Source organism: Pieris brassicae, chromosome 2 (assembly GCF_905147105.1).
Source record: "Pieris brassicae chromosome 2, ilPieBrab1.1, whole genome shotgun sequence".
In the NCBI taxonomy this organism is placed as follows: Eukaryota; Metazoa; Arthropoda; class Insecta; order Lepidoptera; family Pieridae; genus Pieris; species Pieris brassicae.
Window position 1 is genome coordinate 9,189,513 of NC_059666.1, and position 16,534 is coordinate 9,206,046.

General features: G+C 33.4%; 1 protein-coding gene across 1 annotated transcript in view; it reads right to left on the reverse strand.

Moving 5' to 3' along the window:
- LOC123719223 overlaps positions 1 to 13,722 on the reverse strand; it is a 47,506-nt gene extending 33,784 nt beyond the window's left edge. The window contains exon 1 of the mRNA XM_045676164.1: positions 13,649 to 13,722. The gene's annotated coding sequence lies outside the window, so the exon portion shown is untranslated. The remainder of the gene's footprint in view (positions 1 to 13,648) is intronic.
- Between the last annotated feature and the right edge of the window lie 2,812 nt (positions 13,723 to 16,534).

Genomic DNA, 16,534 nt, shown 5'->3' on the forward strand with positions numbered 1-16,534 from the left:
AATAGATAGGACTATTTTTGTGTCCTTAAGTGATATCAAATCTTCCCAAAATTGGATTTAAACATTTCTTCAATACCCTTTTTGATTTGGCATTGCAAATCATATAACTCCACTAATTAAAAAAAAATACGTACTAACCGGAAAAGCCCAGGAACTGGATACAATTCCGAAAGGACCACAGATTCCTCTTATAAAATTTAATATTGTATATGTAAAACATGACACGAAAATCTCTGTCCCGAGCCGCGGATGGGTTTGTGTCGCAGTACAGCAATACAATATCGACTTTTTAAGTATTTGCCTAAAGTTAAAGTATCTTGTATAAGCTTTAATGAGCTTTCAAGACCGTAGACGGATAATGAGTTGTCTTTGTTTTTTGTCTGGCAACGAGTCGTATCTGTCTTTGAGATGTTTTTACTTAACAAATTATATATTTGTCATTGATTGTCATGAATTAATATAGCCTCTTCTGTCTAAGTAAACGACAAGACAATCTTGATTTAACGATTGACAAAAAAGAAAATTGCTATATCGATAAGACTTTTTTTAACTCTTTAGTAAAGTCGTAAAAGAGACTGGAAATGGGTCGGTCTCATTCCCCACATTTGTGATGACAAATGGGTCAAAAAGACCCTTAAGAATGGCTCAGTGGGAAGAAAAACGAGAGAACACTAGAAACCTGTACATGGCATAAAAAGGATAGCAAGGAATCTGGTGTCGAGGACGAGAGACAAGTGAAGAGCCGTCGTAGACTACACATGGACCTGGACTTAATGTAATCCTGATTATGTAGTACTTTAAATTTAGTTTATTTTTAAATCTCACGCGCTAAGTTTCGAAACTTAAAAACTTCTGTTATTTCTTAAATAATTATTAACTAAGTCATGTAACCATGTCTAGACGGACTCAACATTTTTCAGTAAAAATCGCTGACATTTATTTTATCTTAAAATTGCGAATCATGCCAAATATTCGAGCGTAAAATTTCATATCAACCTTTCATCTGTAACATATTGGAGTCGAAACTCGTTTTATAAAATTCACGAAATTTGTCTACGTGCTAGAAATGCACAAATATTTATTAATAACAACGGTGAAATTATACTTTATTATTAACACATTAAAACAGTATTAAAAGGAATATATTATACTTTATATACTATAGACACTAATCTATTGCTGCAGTTCCGTCGGACTTAAAGGCAGAATACAGAATACCATCTGTATCACCTCGACGTCCGTCGTTCTACAACTGAGCGTTATTTAAGGTTGTTGCTGCGTACCACCACTATGAGGAACCAGCTGTCCACTGAAGTATTAAGGAACCAATTGGACTTAGGGTCCTTCAAGCAATTCGCGAGCTGCCAGCTCGGCGGTAAAGGGTTAAGGGTGGTATAACTTAAGATCAGGTGTCCCCGTCCTATGCTATAAAAAACATACTATTTCATAAAAGCGTCGTTCTTACATCGTCTCTTTACAAATTAATTCGTCATAAAGCATTCATTTATTGAGACTTAAAATATTAAATTCGTAAGAGATTGGGCAATTTGAACGATGTATTGGTCTACGTAAATGATATTCATTTGTTCTTTAATAAATTGACACATGAATGCGGTCCTACGCTGTTTTAATACGAAAACTTTTTGTAAAGATCTTCGGCACAGATAATTTTTTCATTACATTAGCGATTCATTTGATTAAATTCACAACAAAAAATATCCATTGTACCATAGATAACTGACAATTTTTGTTGTATTCAAATACCACTCCAGGCGAGTTATAACACGCATTGCTTTTTTAGCTAAATAAACCCATTACTTTATTATAAATTCAAGCCCGGCGTAAAACCCGTTCGTAAAAGCTTACGTTGTCATGATAATTAGAAGTTTCGTACGGAAACTTCCGAATTATGTAATTCTAAATTAAGCCCACCTGAAACGCCTGTCACCTAGTGTAACCCAAAACGGTAATTAACTTGTCAACGCGGCATAATAGCGTATGCAATTAAAATATTTGCTCCAAAATCACTATTAAATGTGATTAAAATACTTCGTTTTCTTTGTAGGTTATTGAATTCTTTTGACGCCTTATAGAACTTATTAGGTGAAATTGGCGTTTTGTATGGGAGGAACAAAAGGTATCTTTTTTTCAAATAGAATATATTTAATAAACAGCATGTACCATTGTTATCTTTTCACTTTTGCCATTTTGTAATGACATCTTATAGGTAGTTCATTGATCACTTTACTAAAAACCTAAAAAAAATTTTTTACTTCTAATCGGGAATCAATAAAAATTATAATATTTTTTCTCCTATTTTGTGTCAATCCCATGAATAAAGTGTTATTATTATTAGAAATATAAAAAAAATCTGTGGCTCTAGAACCTTTTAAGGTCTGTATCTCAGATTTCTGTGACTGTTTCATGATCATTTGTCAATCGGATAGGCAAGTAGGTGATCAGCCTCCTGTGGGTCTAAAGCAAGCCGTTTGCCTCCCCATGTTTTCCATCACTGTTCGAGCGAATTTCAAGTGCGTAAATAGAAAGAAATTCCCTACGACCTAGGGGATGAGAGTCGCACGCCAAAGCCACAAGGCCAACACTGCTTTTATTATTATTACTTTAATATAGACAATTTAATAAATACAATTCCAGCGAAATTTCTTGTGTAACGTTGATGCGTCTGGAAAGATAAATTTTACAAAAAATAACGCATACATTTATAAAAACATCGTTTGATGTTAGACAAACAACTCAAGCAAGTCTTGTAAAAACATCCATTATGTACTTAAATTATTAACATTGACTGGTCAATTAAAATGCCAAGTCACATGAGAAAGTCACTTCGATTTATACAACTAAGCGAATTTTTAACGAAAGTTGTACTCATGCACCTCTGTTACTTTGGTCGGAATATTAAACTCGTACCTAAATTATTTATATAAAGTTATAGCTAAGAGATATTCTCGCATCAGTATACAATATTAATTCACTAAAACTCATTTTCACATCCGTCAGGTTGACAGTTGACACGTAAATGTTTTTGATACTCTGTGACTAGTGTAATTCATCAATAGTGTCCCGAACCAGTACAATTTATATTTTATATTTGGATATGACCTTGCAATAAGAAGATGACCACACTACATATTAGAGATTTCATTGTGATTATTTTAATCTATGGAACATCGTCTGTGCACAGAATAGTTTTACCACATTATTCATAAAAACTAAACTATCGATCTCCTTCCAACACAGCGTAAAAACAATTTGACAGATAGAGTCAAACTTTTACTTTAGGTAGCAATAAGATTAATTTCTTTTTTTAAATAAGGTGGTGAGATTAAGCATATGTCTACTTTGGTATAATAGGAAGTCTACGTATTAATTGCTTCGTTATTTGTAGCAACAAACAAAACAAAAAAACGCAATGTACTTAAAATTCCATGTATCGTTTAGATTATTTTACATGAAGGGGTGTTCCAATTATAGGCCGCCGGGTACCCTTGTCGCGTTCCTCGCGCGTCTCGACATTCGCTAGAACACCTATGAAATGTAAATTATTGAGTACAGTTGAGGCTTGGAATTTCTTGTCTTCCAAAAAGATCAATTCTAAATTTATATAGACGTCCTGTCTGTGTAAAATATACGAACGAAATAATTTTCATGATTTCTATTCCGTCTTAGTCGGCACTTTAATATTTAAATCGTAATTTTTATGTTAGGTATGTCATACTAAGAGATTTTTTTATTACGTTTACTTATTTTTTTATATTTAATTAGTATAATTTTTTTAATATTATGGCAATAGAAAAATTTGTCTTTGTTTATAGAGGCAAGGCATATAGTGTGTATCTACTTTTATTTTACACCGGCAAAACAAGACAGCGCGTGGCTGCCCACGTATGATATTGGGCGACTTATTTAACTTTATTGGCTGTGGTTGACCAGCACAATGGAGGTCGTACTGGAGGACGAAGGAGAAGATTATCCAGAAATGTCAAATTTTTTAACCTAAAATACGTGCCTTTAAATCTTTAAGGCTTGTGCAAATACCTTGGTTCGATTGAGAACGCAGTTATACTTGACACTAAACATTTTATGTTTGCAAATAATACTTGTTTATAAAAGCCCTTACACACTCTATTGGGTAAATGGATAAAACCGGTCATTAAATTCTTGAGCTTCCTAACAGGATAATGCTGATAGGGTGAAGGTCAGGTTCAACGAGTAGATACCATTTATAGTCATTGTACAACTAGTAATTTATGAGGTACCCGTTAACTATAATATACCGTCTCATCTTCAAAATTATACTCTGTAAAATAAGCAGTGCAGAAACGGTCGTAGGTTCGATCCCGGGCTGTGGACCTATGGACCAATGGATTTTCTGTCTATGTGCGCATTTATATTTATTGGAGAAAAGATAATTGGCATTGATATTAAATCGTATGATTCGAGGGATAATATGCGAATAATGCAAAAACTTGGCAATTGGAAAACACAAAGAAATGCAGGAAGGTAAACACAAGTAAGTCTGATAAAATTAAACATACAAATAATATAAATTTTATTCATTGATTAATTTTAATTTTATTGCTAAATTTTCAGATTATTTTAGGAAATTACAAGTCGAGTCTTCATAAAAAAAAAGATAGTATAATACTATTAAGACCAGTACTGCCTAACGAGGTGTCGATGACAGAGGGCAATTTGATTATATTCGAAAATATATTTTATTAATTTATTTATTAACACTTCGTTACATTACAATACAAAAATTGAACATAATTAATAGAAATGGGGCAACTATATTTAAGGAATTTGAATTTCAGTTTTTCTTTATATGTTTTGAAAATTTGCTTACTATGTTACGTTAATAAACCCCTAGTTATTCCTTCCTAAACCTTTCATTTCAGTCTCTTAAAAGAACAATTAAATTTTTATTACAAAATATTATGTATTTTACATATTAATTAATACTTTAGAAGATTAGGTAATACTGATTTAGAGTCTAGTTGTATTTTATTCAAGTTCAAATAAATACAGTAATAATTTCATGAATTATGATAAAATAACTAAAAATAGATTTATATAGGTACCACAATCCGTTCATATCAGACCACACGCTAACATTACACACACTACATTACTGTATTAACACGTGTCTGAATTAACGGTCATAAGGAAGCGATAATAAAATAATGTTTACGGTTATGGAAGCTTCTAAACAAGGAATACTGAAGTAAACCGGGTTCTACATCGCTATAAAAGAACCAGTGGCGCTACAACCTTTAAGGTCTGGACCTCAGATAGCTGTCTGTCTCGTGATCATTTGTTTTTTAAGTATCGCCTTCTGTGCACGTAGATTTTGGGAGTCTAAGGCATTTACGACTTTTTCCATCACCGTAAAAGCAAGTGTTAGGAACACAAAGAAAGAAAAACATCAAGAAAGATCAAGTATCAACTATATACAGTGTATAGTATAGTTTATAACAGTGATAACATCAGTTCAATGCCAAGGCATGCTTTATTTGTTTTCAGTGCTTTTTTAGCAAATCTACTCTTCTTGATTCTTTAACACGTTAATTATCAACAAATTATTTTGAATTATGTTTTATATATGTCGTTATACATTTTTACATTAAATTGCGATTATATGGGCTTCTACAATTAATCGGACTTCAATAACAGCTTGGCGACATTTCTCATTATGTGCCTAAATATATTATTTTCAACTATCAGTTTTGTTACTGATATTTTCACGGTTTAGTTTATTTCACGTTTTTCGTTACATGTAACACGATATAAGTTGAGCCAGATAAAAAATAATAATAATTTTAATAAATTTATGTTTCTATCATACCAATTTTTTATGTGTGTCCGTTTTTGGGAAACTCCTCCGAATACCGCCATTCCTGTCTGCACTGTGACACTATCTGCCTAAACAATATTATACTTTATGGGAGCAAATAATTCTTTCGGATCACGAATTAATTTTAGAAATTGCGTATAAAATTTACAAGAATCCGGTCGCCACTGAGAACCGTTATGTACGCCATATGAGTAAAGAAATAAAAAATGGACGCCAAAAACGCTCAGCACGTGTTTAAGTCGCACGTGTGTAAACAGTTGCGACCAAACATTTTGAGATGGCGATCGATATCTTTATATATATATATATATATATATTTCTACTGTACTTGTGTATGTCAATGAACTGCTCATAAAGGGCTGGACCGATTTGAATAAAGATTCACAAATCAGCTCTGCAGGTGCGCTACAGTCGGTATCTAGATCATTTATCTGTATAGCAAATAAACAGGTAAGTATATATATTATAGATTTTATGAATTTTTTGTGTGGTCAAGTGGAGTTGAGAATGATTAACAATACATTTTTTTGTAAGACATCTGTATATAACAACGTCTGTCGGATCCGCTAGTTCTTTATACATTCGAGTAGTAGAAAATTACAATTACATATAGACCTACTCACATGGACGAAATGGATCATTTCATACTTTGGTCACACAATGCGTTTATCAGTTACCGACCCAGAGAGACTGACTTGAAAGAATTAGGCCACTAATCCTATTGAAACTGGTCATTTATGTGGGAGATATACAAGTGTGCATACTCCACACAGACACACGCGTGCACACTTTATTCCACAAATTTCTCGACAAGACAAGTGTGTTCGTTATGGGGTTACGCAGGATTGGGATAGAGATCGATACCCTCAACTGTTTTTTAAACACCCAAACAGAATGTTACACCTCATTGATCAGAACAAAACATACGTGAATTTATAATATAATCCTATTTCCACAAACTGGTTACCTAACAAACACGTATCCCAGGCTCCTGATGTACTGATAACTGTATCAGGAGCCTGTGACTTCCCGGTTATGTAGTAATGTCATGTATGTAGCAATATCCCTATATCAAGGATAAAACTCAAGGATGGCTGGACCGATTTGGCACATTTTGATCCTGAAATATTTGTGCAGGTTCAAGGAGGGTTTAAACAGATATAATATATAATAAAAATGATATATATGAAACATGTATAATATATAATAAAAAAGGCATATCAATATTTTTTGCTGTCAAATATATTATAGAAGATTGATTTCTATATGTCGTTTAGGGTTTTCTGATTAAAGTCCTAAACCGACTTAGATGTTTTTGTATGTTCAAACTGATTCAAGAAATTATTTAAGACCTGACCAGAACAACGGCTGTTGGTTTTGCTAGTCATTTAAATAATGAAAGCAAAAAATAATTGTACTAAACATATAGCCAAAGATGGAATATAATATTTTCCTTTAAATATATACGTAAACATCAAAATCTGTAGGAATGTGTCATAGACTAAACTGTACTCGTAATCAACACTTGAGTTGCTAATGCGCCAGGATAAAAAGTAAACAATCGTAATTATAGATCGGGACTCCATTGCATAACAGCGATAGATGAATAGTCTGTACTTGCATGAGTAATAATCTATGATGTCATAACATTAACGATTTAGAAACGCACGCGCAAATTAGATCTAAGATTATTAAATATACTTATATGTCTGTCTTGTATGTAAATATTATTTCCAAACCAATTTGACTCCTTGGGTCCTTCAAGAAAAGATTTTTTTAAATTATTTTCTCAAAAGGTCAGCAAGTTGCGAGCGTTGCGGCAATGAATGTCAGTGGGTACATGTCCCGTTTCCCCGTTTTACATAAAAAAAACAGACTAAAGAAAATATTGGAAGTGTAACGTCAGATATAGATATTGCAAAATATAGTATATGTATCTTACACAGAACAAGAGATGACTCGAGAGACTGACAACTAAAATTACATAACTTATAGAGACAATAAAAGGAAGGTTATTTTAGTTTGGAGGACATTTAAAAAAGAAATTATCAGAGCGCGTATAGTTTTTTTATTTAAAAAGAATCAGTGGCGCTACAACCACAACGTTTTTAGGTCTGGGCCTATACTTCTGCATCTGTTTCATGATTAGTCAAACTAATAAGCAAGGAGGTGATCATGAATGACTCCTGTGCTGGACACATGCCGTTGACTTGTTGGGTCTAGAACAAACCGGTTTCCTCAAGATGTTTTCCTTCACCATTCGAGGGAATGTAAAATGCGGACATAGAAAGAAAATCCATTGGTGCACAGCCGGGGTTTCGACCTCAGGTCTTATACCGCTGAAGCCACTAGGCCAACACTGCTCTATTCTGCTGTTGTAAAATAACACACACACTCAATACACAACAGGAACTATCTAAAATAAGTGAAATTCATAGTGGCATGATTAATCGCAAATTATAATTACCTCGAGGTCACTTGTTAATGAGACATTATGTAATTGTAATTGTATAACGAGCGTGATTGCATTTGTGCCAATAACAAAGTAATAACCAAGTAATTAATAAGCTCCTATTCATAAGCACATCTAGTTCCGAGACATATATTTCTTTTGAAAGTTTAATCTAATTAAAAAAATATATTTATTTCCTATTTACAGTAACTTCATACTAATATAATAGAAAACTTTTAAAAAAGTGCGAAATCAGAAGTGAAACTTCTTTGAAAATTAATTATTACTAAGGTAAATGCCCGAATAGAAGATCATGTTCCAGTTTATGATCACTCAATGTATTTGTATATCTTTGTTCACACTGTTTACACACTATACGTGCTAATGATAATATAAATAAATAAAAAAATCTGCGATTACTGCACACGACGTTATGCGACAGAATTGCCATCTAAAGTTCTAATATATAACATTCTAATACATCAGCGTGTATTTTTCTCGATCTCCGTTACTCTCTCTCGATCTTTTTCACTTGGTCGCTCCCTATTCTCGCTCCATGGCTACTTGCTTCATGCTACGTTCGCCCTATCTCACTCTCTCTCAATCGATCTCAATCACTCTCTCCCTTTTCTTCGACAAAAACGCAGCACATCGTCGTGACGCTGATACTATTATTATGGCGTTTCACTTCAATATAATATCAAACCAAACGAGAAAATATAAAACCTAAACCAGCCAGTGTGTAACTAAATATATCCGTCACACATGTAATAATATTCAGAGTGCGCAAGACAATAAGAAGAAAAAAAACATAAATAAAATATATCACACCATCGTCGCGGTCGTACGATTCGTACATCGTAGCAGTGAGCTAATGCAAAAATAGACTAATATACTAATGTCTACCAAAAAACTTCGCAGGCGTATTCAAAACGGGTCCACTGCTTATTGCTCTATAGTTATATACTCTACCACCCGACATTACTGTTTTCAACACAGTAACTTACGTCTAGAATATGGCAATGATTTAGATTTTAAATTCTAATAATAATATACACGTTTAGTACGTTAAATGACGAAAATCGTTATTTTTTTAACAATCTTTAATTTATTAATGAGCAGTTCTGAACAGCGATATCTTTTATATATCTCGTTTAGATGAGTCTCTACTCAAAATTTAATTCCATTAATACCTAAATCAAATCGTAACTGCAGTCAAAGTTTACAAGCGCGTGATTCATTAGTCGCTCGTTATGGTGTTGCTAGCAAATCGATTATGGCAGGCCCTTCCTCCAGGTTCATTGCACCTTGATTGTTTTGCATCACGGTGCCGTCTGCACTTATCACGTGTTTTATAATTGAATCAACTCGATCAATTCCCCAATTGGATTTTAGGAATTTATTTGACTTCAGTCTAATGACAAATCTATCGTCTCTTGGTTCATAACGAGTGCCACGATTTTTGTTTGATGCTGGGTCGTTAATCCCGGAGCTTAATATCTTCTTTTAAATAGCAATGGAAAAACATTGACCTGTTTCGGAAACAGGCCTACCCTAAATTATACAATGACATTCGCTATCAACATTAGAAGTCATAATCTTCACTCGTCAGTTATATCCGGTTTCATCCATCATTAAAGCATCGGCGTTTAGACAAAATGTTATTTAGAGTAAAGTGGTACAGTGATTGCGTAATACAAATTGCAACGGTTGCTGTGAATAACAACAGAAAGGAGAATTACCGTTATTCTTACGTTTTAAATATAATTCAAAGCTCACAATGAAGGTTCTCATTCAGTTAATATAAGTGGTTTTTTTTTTAACAGGGGACAAACGGGCAGGCTCACCTAATGTTAAGTGATACTGCCGCCCATGGACACCCTCAATGCCAGAGGGCTCGCGAGTGTGTTACGGTCTTTTAAAATGTCATATTAAGGAAGAATTAGCTTTTCGTGGATACTATAGGGGTAAACAACTGTACAACATCCAACAGTTTAGGATAAACAATTAGTCTTCAAGTCCATAAAGCTGAGTCGAGGTTCAAGATACTTTGATGTATACAATAAAAAATGTAGTAGTAGATTAAGTGCAATAGTTTATGGTCTTTACTGATTGTGTAAAGGACATTACAAAAGTTACATAATCTCACGGTGGGTGGGGGAACCGCAGCAATGGCGAGCACGCGACAATCCGGCGCCCATCTAATGATTCCTTAGCAAATTTGGTAATTCTAATGTCTCTATATCCAAAATGTGTTGCTTCGTAACAGTAAAGCTATGAAATCATCAGGTTTTGATACCAATGTTTCTTATAAACTCTTCTTGTATGAAGTCTTGTGGAGGGTCTTAAACATACTGTTTCCCTGATAACCGAGCTGTTAATAACATAAAAAATCTTTCTCAACTCAAGTATTGACCTGCCAATGAGTGATTGACGGAGCATCATAGCTTGTAACTTTAAAAAAATTCAAAAGGGTTTATGTTTAGGAGAAAATAAAGTAAATAACGTCGACATTTACATTGCCCACGTGTTACAGTTGTTATCGAATTTACACCAGCACCCCTCGTAGACAATAAACATGTCTGAATACGTATAAAACAAGATCCCAAAATATCTGTATCCAATCAACACATGGATTCCAAGTTAAATAATCTACTGTAAATAAAATGTGAATTTCTTAGTTGGCAGATGTCCAGTGAAAACTCTAAAGAACTCATCAGAGATTTATAGGTATTTCAAATTTCGAATATTAGTGCATGAAGTACAGCCTTTTAACAAAAATATACCTACGAATGCTTGGATTTCTTGTTGACTTTACTTTCACGTGGTTTAACACACATACCAAATAAAACCTTTTAGGCGAAAAATATTGGTTTTATGCGTACTGCTTGGTTTAAAAAAGAATTTGACACGTTCTTTAGGCAGAACTTTTGTTCTGGTAACTTCAATAACAAATAAAATACTGATGTTGTAATTTCTTTCTCTGTGCGCATTAAACATTCGCTCGAACGGTGAAGGAAAATATAGTGATGATACCGGCTTGTTTTAGACCCAAAAAGTCAACGGCTGGTGTCAGGCACAGAAGGCTGATCATCTACTTGCCTTGACAAATGATCATGAAACAGATATTGAAATCTAAGGCCCAGACCTAAAAAGTTTTTTTTTGTAATTATGATTAACATTTAATAGTTACCCGAAGACCATTTTCTATTCCAGAACACTCGGCATCAATGTCAAAACGCTGGTCTTTTGTGTCCATGTCTTGTCTACATACAAAGTTTCAAAAGAATATAGGTCAGAGCAGGCCGGGATCGTTCCGCTGCAGGAAATTAGTTGTGTTCATAGTTTATGAGAATTGCTCTAACGGCCAATAATATTTCACTGTTTATGCAAATGTGTTCTATTATGAAATATATTTAGTATCAATTACTTTAAAGATAGAGAGAAATACAATATATTATTTACAAATACTTCGTTGCATAGAGAAATATAATACAATTAAAAATAAAATAAATCAATAGCGCTACAGCCTTAGATTTCTGTATCTATTTCATGATCATTTGTTAATCTAATAGGCAAGTAGGTGACCAGCATTCTGTGCCTGACGCACGCGGTTGACTTTTTGGGTCTAAGGCAAGCCGGTATCATCACCATATTTTCCTTCACGGTTCGAGCGAGTGTTAAATGCGCACATAGAAAGAAAGTCCATTGGTGCACTGCCGGGGATCGAACCTACGACCTAGGGGATGAGAGTCACATGCTGAATCCACTAGACTAACACTGCCCTTATTTTCTTTATAGATCATTTTATTTGAATCTTTATTGCAGCTGAATATTGGGTTGCTTGTGTTGAACATTCGAAAAAATCAAGATTATCCACTGTAACGTCATGAACAAATGATTCAGTGACTTTTTCATACTATGCCGGTTGCCATATTCTAAATTAGTTTGATTATTCATTGTGATCTCATTAAATGGCGCCAAACCGACAGTAGATTTATTTTAAAACTTTACCAATGCAATACACAAATTATAGATTCCGGATACTATGTTTAGTTTAGGTAATCTTTGATAATCGCAAATCTAAACAAGAGAAGGTCAATGTTCTGACAGGGTTCATTGACCTCAATTATTTAGTAGTGTTACACGTTATGTATCAATACTCGCCAATACTGTAGAACAATGAGGAAGTCGAACTGCAACTTGCAAATGCTATAAAATAAAATTAGATTAACACTACTGGGAAATGTATGAGGAAATGCTGTGTCGCTGTAACGCTCAAAAGCACGTACGATAAGATAGTCGTGGATTATCATCGCAAATATAGATTTTTGCAAATATAATTCATTTAATTGACAGGTAATTAAATGAAACATTATTTTAGTTTTTAAATCAACAAAAATCTATTAAAATATACCATATTTTTAAATATTGTTAAATATAATTTTTACTCGTTAAAACACATCTTAAATACTACATACACCTATTCACATATACTGTCGTGCACTATCGGCATATCGTGCAGATAAAATTTGTTTATTTACAAGAAACTGTTTCCAAAAATCTGAGTAATAGGTAATAGTTTGAAATACCTATTACATATAAGCTTTTCCAGGCGACCAAGTAACATAGAGAAGTGCAGAAGGCAAAACAAACCCTAAATCGTCTTCGATTTGTTATTCAATATTACGTTATTAAACAAATAGTATATTTAATGTTTCAACATAGCTCGTACACTACACTGGTGCTAAATGTGATTCCCGTATGTCAAAAACTAAATTTGTCCAATGTTAACCCCCTGTAAATCATACTAATTGTTCAGTGTTTTTAAATCGAAATTTTCTATACGACTTCACTGGTTTAATTTGAATTTAGTTCATTTCAACTTTTCATTGTTGACCTGGACATAAAACTCGTTTTCATTTAAAATCAAACCTGTATACTAAATTGTCAGATCAATAAATTAGCATATATATAAGAAATTATTATTATAACAGCATTAACAATGATATAAATAGTTAAATTCTATAAAGATTCTTTCCAAGAAGCAAGGCGCAAAATTTTACGAAACTATAAAGATTAAAAGTTCTCGAACTCATCCGTAAAGTATCGTATACATTACAATTATAAACGCGTAAAAAAGGTTTTTTTTTTTAAATTATCAAAACCTAAAAAGACGAAATCAGAATAAACTAATTATGAAAAGTAATTATAAATTATATATATATATATATATATATATATTATTTTACTTAGATTAATGGATACACGTAGGATAGGATTTTTTATATCAATTTATAGCATATAAAATATATACTTACACACACAATCCAATAATACACGAAACACACACTGAGTAACACAATATGTTCAGACAAAGCTCTAAATAGATGGCGGGCGCGTGCAGCCGCGCAGCGCCTCAAAACGATACTGCAGGCTGCAGCTAAAATGTAAGCGAAAATTTACTAACGTAACGTACAGTCACCAACTTAAGCAATTGTCATTAAATCGCGAGATTTTTCTATTAACAACATTTAACCAGGTTCAATCATTATTTCATTGTCCTTATAATAAGTAGGTCAAAGATAAGTGATTTGTTTTCTATTTACATTAATAAGGTACCTAGTCTAGACTACGTCTAGAAAATAATTTCAAAGCCTTATAAGTAAACATAACAAAACTTTATTTAATTCTACCAACAAACGTCTTTTTCTGTCAAATTGTGTTAACGCTTTGATGGAAAAAGACAGCATAATACTTTGAAACGGTAGCCCTGATTTACTTTTGACCCATGGGGCTTCACCATACCTGAATATACTTGTGAAAATTATTCCGTGGTAAGTTTACACTTACACATACTTTTCTCATACAGATGTAATAAAAGACATCATCAAAACACAATATTGTACCAAAGTTTCTGCCCAGCTTTGAAATTAACCCAATACTGCCAAGTCGAATTTCGCATTTTTCATGATAGATTTTTCAAAGGCCGATATTGATATGGAACCACTCCAATGCTTTGATACAAAGCAATCTTCATATTGGATAGCTTTATTAATTTTCAGCTTCAGTCTTCGATATTGCGTCTTCGGAACACTGTTCATTTCAACAAGTTTTGTTATTAGTAGAAAATTTCATAAATATAAGACATATTTTCAAATTGTTTACAGATTAGTATGGTTATCAATAGGTAGTGCATGATGAATCAATAGACATAAATACAACTAGACCGCAAAAATCCTGTACGAAATAGACAAAATTCACGCACTTTAGAAACTTTTTTGCTAACCTAACTGTGAACACATAATTTTTTAGTACATGTAGCAATAAATAACTAGGTCATTACAATAATTTAGCCAAACCCAGCGTCATAATTGGGACTAGGTTATATTTCTGTTGACCCGTATAGCATTAAAAATAAAATAAAATAATTAATTAATTTAATAAAAGGCTAGTTCGCGTATTGAATATTACACCATTGGACCTGCGGCTGTCCTTAATGATGTCAACACATGAATGCCATCGTCATCTTCCAGAAGTATAATGATGTATTAGAACTAAAATTGCGTACTTCTATAATAAGCGCTTAAGTGTGTTTGTGTGTCAGACTGTGTCCGGTTCTGATGCTGCAAACTTCCAGGGAACCTATCATTGACACTTCTTAGATCATTGCATACTTGAGTATTTTTTACAGCAGTAAATGATAGCTTTAAAATACATACATATACATTCTAACAACAACGGGCGACTAACCAATCGTAGTTTGTACGAGTCGTTCATTCTTTTACAAGGAAACAGCTTTCGGTTTAGACATTTAGTAACTTAGATTTTTACTCAATCACTTATATCATTTATTTCAAATATCATTATTATTTACAACAGTTTCTTATATTAATTAATGTTGGACAAATGGCTGTTTCTGATAGTATTTTTTTTAAATATATTCAAGCCCTTCCATGGCTTCTCTTCAGCTTCAAAAAACTACAGGTCTCTCTGACTCTCCTGTTCCACATAAAGAAGTCTTTATTTAGGTATATTATTTTAATTTTTGTTAAACATTCATTTGTTTCGCATCCTTTGCGACCCGTGTACAGTAGCCAAGGAATTGGTTTCTGATTTTTATCATCAAGTATTAAACGTCATAAGTCAGTTTAATCTGGACTCTACATCGCACCAATAGCTTTGATACCTTGGGTAATCCGTCATCAATAAACACTTATTAATAACTCATGTTTATTTCTAGTGTACACATGTGTGATTCTTAACCCTAAGATGTTTCCAAGTGGTCAATTAGCGTGCTCGTACAGTGTAGGAAAACATCGCCTTCCAACCTGCCTAACGGTTAGATTCACGAATAAATTCGTATTCCAACAGCTTACATTAATTATAAACAACAAAAAAATTAAACGAAACACAGATGGTATGGATGTACAGATGACAGATGGTCTAGAGCAGTAACCGAATGGACGGGTCCGAAAGGAAGAAGGAACAAAGGAAGACCAATAGAGCGATGGGCCGACGGGATCGAGAGGGTAGCTGGTAGAAATTGGACGACGATGGCACAAAATAAATTAGGGTGGAAAAAGTTGGAGGAGGGCTTCTGCCGGACAGGGGCCACATCTTAATTAAAACTATAAATTTATCTTTTTTATCAAATGTATGTCAAAGATGTGGCTTATCATTATTATATCCAAAGATGGAATACATATACAAAAGGTTCAAATATTTACGAAACGAACAATAATTAAACATGATTAAATACGTAATACCTAATTCAGCTGTGCCGTGTGATGGTGAGAAACTGAGGGCATGTACGCGAGGGTGTATGTGTGGTGTGCTCAGTCATTAGATTTAGCGAGAACTCAATGACAGGCAGAAGTCTCGCTCGATTCGAGTCACCCTTAGCCCTAGTTAATGTATTGGATTTGGCATACAATCTAGACCCAAGAACTGTCTAAAGGACAAAATTATACTTGTTGAAGCTAATGATGAAGTAATAAACGCAGCAACTATCTGGGATATATCATACAAGTTTTTCTTGTAATCTTGTTCTTTGGAATTACACACGTAACTCGTACAGTAATGTCAAAGTCACGTAATTGTATGAACGAGGTAATGTCTTACGCCATACTAACCTTATAGCTTAAATTAGGCTACGAAATACTGCAGTGAAAATTAAAACGCAAATAATAAAAAAAACTTTTGGT